Raw genomic sequence first — 8,965 nt, forward strand, 5'->3', positions numbered from 1 at the left:
GCCTTCGTCTCTTTCCCAGGGGTGATCTGGGAGAAGCCGTCCTGTCGGCCTGGGAAGACCTTTTCTAGGGAGTCTCCCTCACCTGCCTAGATGTGCGTTAGTAACCTCTTCCCACAACTAGATCACTCCCCCCCACCCCCCCGGGGCAGAACCTCTCAACTTTCTTCTACACCTTGAGGAGATATTCTTTCCAAAGTTCGCCTGAATTGAGGCCTCTCCATGACTGGAGTGCGCCTGCCTCGACCTCACAGGTGTGAAGTAGGAGAATTAGAAGACTTAAGAGGTTGTGTTTACTATATTTGCCCCCAAATAAGCTGTTAACTATCCTAAAGACGCCTAACACCCTCAAGTTTAAAGTGGCCCAGGACAAGTCCTTAGGTTTGGTAAAGGACCAGCCTTTAGGAGTCTGTCCTTCCTGGGCTCAAATCTTAAAGCACACAGCCCTGAACTCAAAGCAGGAGACCTGCATCCTGATGGCTCTGCCACACTTTCACAGGTTAACTGTCCAGCTGTCTCACTGATACACTTCCTCACCATGCACTTTCCTTTGGTTCTCGGGAGAGATGCGAGTAGTGGTTGATGGCCAAAAACATCGAGGCGGCTTCATGTGGACCTTGTCAGGCTGCTCCCTTCCCCATTGTCAAAATGACACCAGGTGCCAGACACAGCTTGAAAGGGGGGCCTAGTCAGAAGCCTCTTTCCTTGGGGGTCTTTTCCTGTTAGAATGCCCCTGCCTGGCCTCCTGCTGTTCTGCCAGGCTCTCGGTTTTGTCCCTAGGGCTTATTCTGCCACAAGTGAGATGTAGCATTTGAGTGCCGAGGGATTCAGTAACGCCTAATTAAGACCACGTAGAAGTCATTTACATTTCCACATATATACCCGACCCTCTTCACATGAGTTTGTGAGGGGATTTGGAAGTGGTGTCAGCTTACAAAGGCACTGTCATGATTGTAGAATCCTGATTGATGGGGTCACTTCACTTACATGAAGAAAGCTGGAGAAGATCTGAGCTCCACTTGTGGAAACTTTAAGCAAAAGCTGTTGCTGCTGGCCAAGGCCATCCAGACTGTTCTCCTGACTACCCCACCCCATCCGCCCTGCCTCATTCTCTGATGTCAGGGAAACCTGGGACCCTGAAGAATTTACCAGGAGTAAAGGCTTTCATGTATTTGCGTTGTTTGCTTTTTCTTCCGTGATTTCATTTTCATGTAATTAAGAACTAAGGAGTAGAATCTCACGGCCCAAGGATCTCTGTTGCCTGGTAAAGGTTCCATGGAGGTGAGGCTGAATAATTATGAACCTCACCTGCTCTGATTGTGTGGGAGCGGCAAGGACTGGGGAGACCATCCTCCAAAAGTGGAGCACGGGGTATGGGATTAAAGCATGAAAAGGGAGACTGCCTTCTGTGCTGGTTTCTTCTGCTCTGTTTCTCGACCTATTGTGTGCCAGCGTTCACCAGAGGAATGCGGGTGGGATGACAAAGCCTAAGCTTAACAGCTCAACAAGGGGATTCTCATTCTGGTCAGTAATGATGTTCCAGTTGACTGGTTTGGTTTTAACTCCAGTCATCCATTGTCCTTCTAGAAGTATGCACACATGAAATTTTAGAAAGTAACACGGGCAGCCAAGTTCCCTGGTTTCTAGGGCTTTCCATTTAACCCATTCACTCTCCAGAGCCTCAGGTTCCTGAGACTTCTAAAGATCATCCATACAGAAAAATCTGGGAGGACATGGTAGTTTTCCATGAGGATAGAGAAGGCTTGGCATGGTTAGCAGAGTCATAGGTGGAATTGAGGTAAGAGCTGAGTCTGAAGTTTGCCGAAGAGACTATCCTAACATGCAGACATTTCTGAGCCATTGATCTAAGGTTTAAGCACAGTTTGCCCTGGGTGAAATGGCACAGCATCAAAAAATAATTTCCCCTAGATTATAACATTTATGGAAGTTGATAAAATTCTGGAGGTAACAACATATTACTTTTAATTCACTGATTTGTCTGCATTATTGCAATAGGTGAAAATCTGTCAAGAGAATTATACATAAAGGAAAGTTTGAGAGTGCAGTGTGTTGAAAAATCAAATAGTTCTTTTATTGCTGATCCTCCTGCAAAGTTTCATATGCTGACACTAAATCTCTGGTCTCTTGTAAATGACTGTATTTTCTGAGGTTCCTGAAGGAATATGCTGTCTCCTGAATCTAAACACAAGCAGAACCATGGTTTGTAGCAGCAGGGCCAGTAGGAGAGCCTGGCATGAGCAAGCAAGCAGTACAGCCGAACACAGGATGCTGGAGCCCTGGATGCCCTACCATTCCTGAGGGGTCCTTCAGAATTCTGTGAACAGATGAATCCTGGCGTTCCCTAACACCTTACTAAAAAAAAGTTTCAGAGGAAGAAAAAGGCAAGATTTTAAAAGATTATTTGGAGGAAGATATAAAGTAGTCTAAATGAATTGACAACTTAAAAGATTACTAGATTGTTGGAAATGAAGTGATTTGCTAACAAAGTTAAGAAATTAAAATGATAATATTAAGACCATTTGGCCACTAGTTTAGGAATGACCAAGTAATATTCAGCCTCTTCTCCACTGCAGAGTCCCAAGAGAAGTAAATGGAAGGAAATAAAGGCAAAATATATTTTTATTATCTGGAACTGAGGGCTCAAACTCTAGAGCAGAATCTAGTGAATTCAGGATACAAATGTACACAACATAATTTAATAACTTGTGGGCAATAAAGATTCATGCTTCACAGTAATAGAATACATATTCTGAAATGGATGTAAAACAAAATAATTGCTAGTGTATACTGTAATAAAGTTTTAAATACCAAGTGAGTATTACATAGATTAAGTTTTCTGACCACAATATTTTTTATTGGAAAATCCACAACAGAAAGTTTAAGTTATATGTTTGGAGACTTTAATATGTCCATATAAATAACTTTTTAATTAATTTATTTTGGACTACATTGGGTCTTTGTTGCTGCGTGCGGGCTTCTCATGGTGGTGGCTTCTCTTGTTGTGGAGCACAGGTTCTAAATGCGTGGGGTTCAGTAGTTATGGCTCGCGGGTTCTAGAGCACAGGCTCAGTAGTTGTGGTGCACAAGATTAGTTGCTCTGCAGCATGTGGGATCTTCCCGGACCAGGGCTCGAACCCATGTCCCCTGCATTGGCAGGCAGATTCTTAAACCATTGCACCACCAGGGAAGCCCAATGTAAAGAACTCTTGCATCGAAGGAGAGATCATGTGGAAATTTACTAATGCTCAGAACTAAAAGAAAATGTAAATGCATATCGATATTTATAGGATGCACTGAAAATGTTACTGAGTGGATAACAAACACGGAGAAGCTTAAAAAAATGAGCTAAATTATCAGCTTAGGGATTTTTAAAATAAAATATAGAAAGGAACTACTGCAGAAAGTAATGACAAAAAATTACATTAACAAAGGAAAAAGGCTGGTTTTTTGAAAAGACTGCTAAAACCTTTGGCAATATAGATTAAGAGATAGAAATATAGAAATACAGTAAGTAATAAGCTACAGAAAGATAAATGTAGATAAATATAAATCAGTAGTAGTGGTATAAAACAAAGATAATGCCTTTTGAAAATTAAAATACACAGATGGCCTCATCCACCAGAGGGCAGACAGCAGAAGCAAGAACTACAATTCTGCAGCCTGTGGAAGGAAACCCACATTCACAGAAAGACAAAATGAAAAGGCAGAGGACTTTGTACCAGATGAAGGAACAAGATAAAACCCCAGAAAAACAACTAAATGAAGTGGAGATAGGAAACGTTCCAGAAAAAGAATTCAGAATAATGATAGTGAAGATGATCCAGGACCTTGGAAAAAGAATGGAGGTAAAGATTGAGAAGATGCAAGAAATGTTTAACAAAGACCTAGAAGAATTAAAGAACAAACATTTAGAAGAATTAAAGAACAAACAGGTGAACAATAACTGAAATGAAAAATACACTAGAAGGACTCAATAGCAGAATAACTGAGGCAGAAGAACGGATAAGTGACCTGGAAGATAGAATGGTGGAATTCACTGCTGTGGAACAGAATAAAGAAAAAAGAATGAAAAGAAATGAAGACAGCCTAAGAGACCTCTGGGACAACATTAAACGCAACAACATTTGCATTATAGGGGTCCCAGGAGAAGAGAGAGAGAAAGGACCCGAGAAAATATTTGAAGAGATTACAGTTGAAAACTTCCCTAACATAGGAAAGGAAATAGCCACCCAAGTCCAGGAAGCACAGAGAGTCCCAGGCAGGATAAACCCAAGGAGAAACATGCTGAGACACATAATAATCAAACTGACAAAAATTAAAGACAGAAAAATTAATGAAAGCAACAAGGGAAAAATGACAACATACAAGGGAACTCCCATGAGGTTAACAGCTGATTTCTCAGCAGAAATTCAACAAGCCAGAAGACAGTGGCATGATATATTTGATGAAAGGGAAGAACCTACAACCAAGATTGCTCTACCCAGCAAGGATCTCTTCAAATTAGACGGAGAAATCAAAAGCTTTACAGACAAAAGCTAAAAGAATTCAGCACCACCAAACCAGCTGTACAACAAATGCTAAAGGAACGTCTCTAAGTGGGAAACACAGGAGAAGAAAAGGACCTACAAAAACAAACCCATAACAATTAAGAAAATGGTAATAGGAACATACATATTGATAATTACCTTAAATTGAATGGATTAAATGCTCCAACCAAAAGACACAGGCTTGCTGAATGGATACGAAAACAAGACCCATATATATGCTGTCTACAAGAGACCCACTTCAGACCTAGGGACATATACAGACTGAAAGTGAGGGGATGGAAAAGGATATGCCATGCAAATGGAAATCAAAAGAAAGCTGGAGTTGCAATACTCATGTCAGATGACATAGACTTTAAATAAAGAATAGGGCTTCCCTGGTGGCACAGTGGTTAATAATCTGCCTGCCAGTGCAGGGGACACGGGTTTGAGCCCTAGTCCAGGAAGATCCCACATGCCACAGAGCAACTAAGCCCGAGTGCCACAACTACTGAGCCTGCACTCTAGAGCCCGTGAGCCACAACTACTGAAGCCTGCACACCTAGAGCCCATGCTCTGCAACAAGAGAAGCCACCACAGTGAAAAGCCTGTGCACCAGAATGAAAAGTAGCCCCCGCTCACTGCAACTAGAGAAAGCCCATGCACAGCAATGAAGACCCAATGCAGCCAAAAATAAATAAATAAATATTTAAAATAATAAAATAATAAAGAATGTTAACGAGAGACAAGGAAAGACACTACAAAATGATCAAGGAATCAATCCAAGAAGAAGATATAACAACTATATATGGCCCCAACATAAGAGCACCTCAATACATAAGGCAACTGCTAACAGCTCTAGAAGAGGAAATCGACAGTACACAACAATAATGGGGGACTTTAACACCTTACCTACACGAATGAAAAGATCATCCAGACAGAAAATTAATAAGGAAACACAAGCTTTAAATGACACAATAGACCAGATAGATTTAATTGACATTTACAGGACATTCCATCCAAAAACAGCAGATTACACTTTCTTCTCAAGCGCGCATGGAACATTCTCCAGGATAGATCACATCTAGGGTCACATTCAAGCCTCGGTAAATTTAAGAAAATTGAAATCATACCAAGCAGCTTTTCCGACCATGATGGTATGAGATTAAAAATCAATTACAGGGGGGCTTCCCTGGTCACGCAGTGGTTAAGAGTCCACCTGCCGATGCAGGGGACACGGGTTCGTGCCCCAGTCTGGGGAGATCCCACATGCCATGAGCGGCTGGGCCCGTGAGCCATGGCCGCTGAGCCTGCGCGTCCGGAGCCTGTGCTCCGCAACGGGAGAGGCCACAACAGTGAGAGGCTCGTGTACAGCAAAAAAACAAAAAACAAAAAACAAAAAAAGGAGTAATTACAGGGAAAAAAAGGTAAAAAACACAAACACATGGAGGCTAAACAATACGTTACTAAATAACCAAGAGATCACTGAAGAAATCAAAGAAGAAATCAAAAAATATCTAGAGACAAATTACAACGAAAACATGACAATCCAAAACCTATGGATGCAGCAAAAGCAGTTCTAAGAGGGAAGTTTACAGCAATACAAGACTACCTCAAGAAACAAGAAAAATCTCAAGTAAACAATCTAACCTTACACCTAAAGGAACTAGAGAAAGAAGAACAAACAAAACACAACGAGAAGGAAAGAAATCATCAAGATCAGAGCAGAAATTAATGAAACAGAAACAAATAAAACAATAGCAAGGATAAATAAAACTAAAAGATGGTTCTTTGAGAAGATAAAGAAAATTGATAAACCTTTAGCCAGACTCATCAAGAAATAGAGGGAGAGGATTCAAATCAATAAAATTAGAAAGGAAAAAGGAGAAGTTACAACAGACACTGCAGAAATACAAAGCATTATAAGAGAATACCACAAGCAACTCTATGCCAGTAAAATGGACAACCTGGAAGAAGTGGAAAAATTCTTAGAAAGGTATAACCTTCCAAGACTGAACCAGGAAGAAACAGAAAATATGAACATATCAATCACAAGTAATGAAATTGAAACTGTGATTTAAAATCTTCCAAGAAACAAAAGTCCAGGACCAGATGGCTTCACAGGTGAATTCTATCAAACACTTAGAGAAGAGCTAACACCCATCCTTCTCAAACTCTTCCAAAAAACTGCAGAGGAAGGAAGACTCCCAAACTCATTCTATGAGGCCACCATCACACAGATACCAAAACCAGACAAAGATACTACAAAAAAAGAAAATTACAGACCAATAACACTGATCAATGTAGATGCAAAAATCCTCAACAAAATACTAGCAAACAGAATCCAACAACACATTAAAAGGATCATACACCATGATCAAGGGATTTATCCCAGGGATGCAAGGATTCTTCAATATATGCAAATCAATCAATGTGATACACCATATTAACAGATTGAGGAATAAAAACCATATGATTATCTCAATAGATGCAGAAAAAGCTTTTGACAAAATTCAACACTCATTTATGATAAAAACTCTCTATAAAGTGGGCATAGAGGGAAACTACCTCAACATAATAAAGGCCATATATGACAAACCGACAGCAAACATCATTCTCAATGGTGAAAAACTGAAAGCATTTCCTCTAAGATCAGGAACAAGACAAGGATGTCCACTCTCACCACTATTATTCAACATAGTTTTGGAAGTCCCAGCCACTGCAATCAGAGAAGAAAAAGAAATAAAAGGAATACAAATTGGAAAAGAAGAAGTAAAACTCTCACTGTTTGCAGATGACATGATACTATACACAGAGAATCCTAAACATGCCACCAGACAACTACTTGAGCTAATCAACGAATTTGGTAAAGTTGCAGGGTACAAAATTAATGCAAAGAAATCTCTTGCATTCCTATACACTAACAATGAAAGATCAGAAGGAGAAATTAAGGAAACAATCCCTTCATCATTGCAACAGAAAGAATAAAACACCTAGGAATAAACCTACCTAAGGAGGTAAAAGACCTGTACTCAGAAAACTATAAGACACTGATGAGGGCTTCCTTGGTGCCGCAGTGGTTGAGAGTCCGCCTGCCCATGCAGGGGACACGGGTTCGTGCCCCAGTCCGGGAAGATCCCACATGCCGTGGAGCGGCTGGGCCCATGAGCCATGGCTGCTGAGCCTGTGTGTCCGGAGCCTGTGCTCCACAACGGGAGAGGCCACAACAGTGAGAGGCCCGCGTACCGCAAAAAAAAAAAAAAAAGACATGATGAAAGAAATCAAAGATCATACAAACAGGTGGAGCGATAAACAATGTGCTTGCATTGGAAGAATCAATATTGTGAAAATGATTATACTACCCAAAGCAATCTACAGATTCAATGCAATCCCTATCAAATTACCAATGGCATTTTTTACAGAACTAGAACAAAAAATCTTAACATTTGTATGGAGACACAAAGACCCCAAATAGCCAAAGGAGTCTTGAGGGAAAAAAACGGAGCTGGAGGAATCAGACTCCCTGACTTCAGACTATACTACAAAGCTGCAGTAATCAAGACAGTATGGTACTGGCACAGAAACAGAAATATAGGGCTTCCCTGGTGGCACAGTGGTTGAGACTCCACCTGCCGATGCAGGGGACATGGGTTCGTGCCCTGGTCCGGGAAGATCCCACATGCCATGTAGCGGCTGGGCCCGTGAGCCATGGCCGCTGAGCCTGCGCGTCCGGAGCCTATGCTCCACAATAAAAAAAAAACAGAAATATAGATCAATGGAACAGGATAGAAAGCCCAGAGATAAACACATGCACCTATGGTCAACTAATCTATGACAAAGGAGGCAAGGATATACAATGGAGAAAAGAAAGTCTCTTCAGTAATTGGTGCTTGGAAACTTGACAGCTACATGACAAAGAATGAAATTAGAACACTCCCTAACACCTTTCACAAAAATAAAATCATAATGGATTAGAGACCTAAATGTAAGACTGGACACTATAAAACTCTTAGAGGAAAACATAGGAAGAACACTCTTTGACACAAATCAGAGGAAGATCTTTTTTGATCCACCTCCTAGAGTAATGGAAATAAAAACAAAAATAAACAAATGACACCTAATGAAACTTAAAATATTTTGCAAAGTAAAGGAATCTACAAACAAAACGAAAAGACAACCCTCAGAATGGGAAAAAATATTTGCAAATGAATCAACGGACAAAGGATTCATCTCCAAAATATACAAGCAGCTCATGCAGCTCAATATTGAAAAAAACAAACAACCCAATCCAAAAATGGGCAGAAGACCTAAATAGACATTTCTCCAAAGAGGACATACGGATGGCCAAGAAGCACGTGAAAAGCTGCTGAATATCACTAATCATTAGAGAAATGCAAATCAAAACTACAGTGAGATATCACCTC

Source organism: Lipotes vexillifer, unplaced genomic scaffold (genome assembly GCF_000442215.2).
Source record: "Lipotes vexillifer unplaced genomic scaffold, Lipotes_vexillifer_v1.1 scaffold1447, whole genome shotgun sequence".
NCBI lineage: Eukaryota > Metazoa > Chordata > Mammalia > Artiodactyla > Lipotidae > Lipotes > Lipotes vexillifer.